This window comes from Bison bison, unplaced genomic scaffold (assembly GCF_000754665.1).
Source record: "Bison bison bison isolate TAMUID 2011002044 unplaced genomic scaffold, Bison_UMD1.0 scf7180017864260, whole genome shotgun sequence".
Classification (NCBI taxonomy): Eukaryota; Metazoa; Chordata; class Mammalia; order Artiodactyla; family Bovidae; genus Bison; species Bison bison.
The window spans coordinates 10,950,919-10,955,700 of record NW_011494832.1 but is presented as its reverse complement, the minus strand read 5'-3'; the positions used below and the strand labels follow the sequence as shown (position 1 = coordinate 10,955,700).

General features: G+C 48.4%; 1 pseudogene across 1 annotated transcript in view; it reads left to right on the top strand.

Annotated features, from left to right (window-relative positions):
* LOC104994574 overlaps positions 1-4,782 on the top strand; it is a 56,183-nt pseudogene that overhangs the window by 29,912 nt on the left and 21,489 nt on the right. The window contains exons 5-7 of the transcript XR_825959.1: positions 2-107; positions 532-564; positions 704-751. The product of XR_825959.1 is annotated as a BOLA class I histocompatibility antigen, alpha chain BL3-7-like (transcript). The remainder of the gene's footprint in view (position 1; positions 108-531; positions 565-703; positions 752-4,782) is intronic.

Below are 4,782 nucleotides of genomic sequence, written 5' to 3'. Positions count from 1 at the left end.
AGAACCTCCTCAGCCCTTTGTCCCCATCATGGGCATCATTCTTGTCCAGGTTCTCTTCGTGGTGGCCGTGGTGTCTGGAGCTGTGATCTGGAGGAAGAAGCGCTCAGGTAGGGAAGGGAGGGAGTAATCTGAGATTTCTTGTCTCACTGGGGGTTTCAGCCCAGGTAGAAGTTTACCTGCCTGGTTATTGGAAAGTACCCTCCACACACTTGTGGAGTCTGGAGCTGATGCTAACATTCTCCTTTTCTAAAACACGTGTGTTATGAAAGACAAAATTTTCACCTTCCTAATTCCAGTTGGGAACCAGGTTTCCAGCACTTGAACATCAGAAGGGAGGTCCTTGCTGAGAACAGACCTCCAGGAGGGCAGGTGGCCCAATCTTACACGTCTCCCTTCTCTGTGTTCCTGATCCTAGCATGAGTTTTGACCACAGTTCCAGAAAGTTCTATGGGGTCCAGGACTAGGGGTTCCTGTAGGGTCTCATGACTCAGCCTTCTCCCTGGCCTCTCACTTGATGTTTTCTTCTCACAGGTGAAAAAGGACAGACCTACACCCAGGCCGCAAGTAAGTATGGAGGGGGTGATTCCTGAGACCCTTGTGAGGGTGCAGACAGGAGGCCATGGGGGGCTCACCCTCCTCAAAGTGACTTCTCCAGTTTCTCTCCTGTGGGTTCTGACCACGTCCTGGTCTTGTTCTCCCCCAGGCAGTGACAGTGACCAGGGCTCTGATGTGTCTCTCACGGTTCCTAAAGGTGAGACCCTGGAGGGTCTAGATTGGAAGGGGGATTGGGGCAGAGGGGACACATTGGGTGCTGGGGATCTTTGAGTGGGACATGTGGGCATGTGGGGGGCTGTGGAGAATGTCAGCCCTTACATGACCACCTGAACTGGTTCCTGATTCTTTTCTCTCACAGTGTGAGACAGCTGCCTTGTGGGGACTGAGTGATGCTCGGTCCCACTTTGTGATGTCAGATCCCCAGACCCCTCTTTCTGCAGCTGCATCCGAATGTGTCTGTGTTCTTATTAGCATAACGTGAGGAGTTGGGGAGACTGGTCACCCCTGCCCACCACGCCCCCTCCCAGCACCCTGATGTTCTCTTCCCTGATACACTGTCCTGTTCCGGCAGAGACGGGGCTGGGCCATCTCCATCAGTGTCTTTGCTTCATATGCACTGAGTAATGATGTCTTATTTCCTTTTTGAAGACAAAATCTGTATATATATGAATTTGTTTTTACTAATTGGTGCCATGATGGGGGATTAGATAATAAAGGTGAAGATTCCTAAAGTTTGAATGAGGAAATAAATTGAAACACCAAGAACCTTCCAGATCCATCCACATCTTTGCTGTGCTGAATCAGCTGCGGGAGAACAGGAGGAGGCTGTGAGGAGCTGAGTGTGAACAGGGCTGTGCCCAATCAGTGATCCGTGCCTGGTGGGCATGCATGCACTGCCCATGGTCACTCCTGGACTGGTTACTCTTCTCCATTCCGTTGTCCTTGTGCCCTCAGTAAATCCTTGTCCCACCAAGGACCTGTGATCATGGACTGAGAAGTCACCTGGGCCTTGTTGATCTCCAGCACCATGGGCAGGGTGCATTTCTTAAACGGTTAGGCTAGGCTCAGGCCTTGGTCCAATCCTTAGCTCCTGTCATTTTTGAATGTGTTTATATTTTGCTTATTTAGTTACTGGTATTATTGTTGTTGGTGTAATGACTGTTCTTTTTCATGTGTAGAGTCCTGGTCTGATTCTTCTCCAGGTGACCCCATCTCTGACAGCAGCAGGGGTCACTTTGCCTGTCATTGTCCCCACAAGTCAAGGGATCCATGCACACAGGATCTCAGCTGTGTCAAGAGAGAAATTTCAGAGCCATCCAGCTCTTGCTCCCCTTCTAGAGATTTTGCTGGATTCTTCTTTCCAACTTTTCTTCATCTTTTTAAAAGAACCACGTGATGGAACTTGCAAAGAGGAGGGACCCAATAGTTTCATATCTTGACTTAATTCTTGCCGGGTTTCTCTCTTCTCTGCAGTCTGCCCCCTTTTCTGCCCTTACATCTTCTAAGGCTACTGTTGGCTCCCGTCTCAACTCATGGATTTAGAAAACAGAGTCTAATAAAATCACAGCAGGTTGAATATAAGAGCTGGAAGCAAAGGATCTTCCTTTCTGAAGAGACAAAGAGCCTTGTGTGTGGTGTGCAGGCTGATCGGTGTGGGAGGGAAGGGAGATCAACCTTTGTGAGTAAAATACAGGCGGCACTGAGGTCAGTGCAAATGGATGTTGTGCTGTAACTGCCACGAGACAGCATGTGGCCTGAGGTCACATCAATAAAGACACTATCTCTGGAATAGGGAAGTGCTTTACTGACCATCTATTGAACTAATATGTGTTGTGTGACAGAGACACGACACACTCTTTTTGCATCTAGGAGAACTCAGTGAACTAACAACTGAAAAACCCTGTCCGCCATGTGCAGTGTGTTCTAGGGAGAAGGGGCAGAGCATGACTATGAGCCTAGTAAGTGAGGGAGTATTTCCCTTACAGGTTGATGAGTGCTCTGAGGAAGGTGACCCAGGGTACAAGTGTGTGGAGACAGGGCAGGTGGCTGTGTTACTAGGCTGGACAGTGGGCCTCATTGAAAAGGTGACCTTTAAGTAAAGATGTGAAGAACATGAAGGAATGTCCACAAGGAGGGCTAGGGGAGGTTCTCTCCAGATAGAGGAGCCTCCAGGGCAAATGCACGAGGGCAGGAGAGTGTTTGTGTTCAAGGGAGAGCCAGGAGGCAGCTGGGGCTGAATGAAAAGGAATTGCACTCAGATCCCATGTCCGGCCAGATCCTGTGGGCCTCCAGGATGTTAGAGGGGATTGATTTTATCTCAGTAAGCTGTGGAGTCATAGGATGATACCAACAGAGGAGGACCTGCTGTGACTGCTCTCTGGAAGCATCAACCAGGCTGCTGTGCAGAGTCAGGAGGTGAAGCGCGAGGGAGGCGCAGAGGAGCCTGAGGGAAACAGCACAGGGTCCAGGCTGGGGAGGCTGCTGCTTGTCTGGGGTGTGAGCAGGGAAGATAGTAGTGAGTGAGTGGATTCTTGATCTATTCTGAAAATGCATTTTACAGCATTTCCTAGAGGATTAAACCTGAGTTATGAGAAAGAGTGAAGGAGGACCGCAAATATTGAGATTCGCAAGTAAGCATGTGGGGCACCTACTGTGGAAATGAGGGGACTCTGGAAGGAACATATTTGGGGAGGCATCGCCACCAGCATTTGGTTTAGGGAAGTGGCAGCTGAATTGGGTTTACTAGTCTAGGGTTTAGGTGAGATGACTTGACTGCAGAAATAGATGGAAGTGGTGACACCATATAAATGATGTTTAAAGCCTTGAGAACAGATGAGGTCACAGATGAGGGAACAATTGGCTATAGAAGCAGAGGGACAAGGACTGAATCCTGAATCCCCTGCGCTATGGGAACTGATCAGACCACACACCTGAGCAGACGGCACCATTCTGACGTCTAGATGGCACATGGAAAGGGGTCCTGAAGGACATGAAGTAATGTCCTTCACCTGCACTCCTCTTAGAGACAGAAGGTCTGGAATAGACTTATATCATGGTTGGTGCTGATCTTCAGATCACACATTTCATAGCAAGAACACAGATCTGGATTCCCACCTGGCTGTGCACCAGCCTCCCTGTACAGCTCGTTCATAATAGATTCCCAGACTCTGAGCCCTACACTCTAGATGGTGGATCTGGGAAGAGTCCTGAGTATTTTGTAACAAGCTCTACAAGCAGTCCTGAGCAGACTGGGATCCACTGACGTTAAAGATCAGAGAATGATTAAGGTAGGGAGGGGTCTTAAACACACATTTAAATGTTTTTTTTTCCTGAAAGGAAAAAGAAAAAGCATTTGGTGTGAGTTACATGTTGTTCTGCCGTGTGCTATCACCAGGCTGAAAATTTAGGAAGTGATTATCAGCTCACCATAAAGAGAGTCTCTGAGTTGCTAAGAGAGTAGATCTAAATTTTCTCCACACATGCAAAAGAGGTAATTATGTGACATGATTCAGTTGTCAGATAAAGCTATGGTGGTGATAATTTTGAAGTACAGAAGTGTATCAAATCAACAATTGTACACCATAAACTGACTCAATATTGTATATCAATCATAATAAAGCAGAAGGAAAAGTCTCTGAATCCTTGCTTTCTGAGTCTTCCCTGCATGGTATTCTTAGGTAGTTCTGGGTGGAAAAAAAAGATTTCAAATTGTTCTAAATGGAACAGAGAGAGGCACACTTGTGGTTTTGGGTTTGTTTCAGGGAAAACCACTGAACAGCCCTGAGGCCACAGCTGGGAACAGAATCCTCAACCCCACCCTGGTCAGGGCCCACACACGAACCCCTTCCCCTGCAGGTGAGCACAGATACCCCTGTTCACAGCACTGTCAGCCCTGATGCTGGACAATGGACCCTGGGCTAGACCTGATCTCTGCTGCTCTTGACACCTGGAAGACACACCGCCACCCCTGCTCCATGTGCCACATGTGCCTAAGGCATTCAGTGCAGTTCCAGTCTCTCTGTGGCATCACATCCTAAGGAAGAGTCCAGCATGTGGTAAACTGCCTGGTGGAGCCTCAGCCTCTTTCTACCTGCAAGAATATTTAGGAAGCAAGGTTTTCTGTCTAATGGAGAAAGCTGTCTGCTTCCACCAAGATCCTCAAGTGTGAAATTCCCCTCATTTGGGAAGAGGGCACAGATTCTGGGGTTGGAGAAGGAGAGTGAGGGA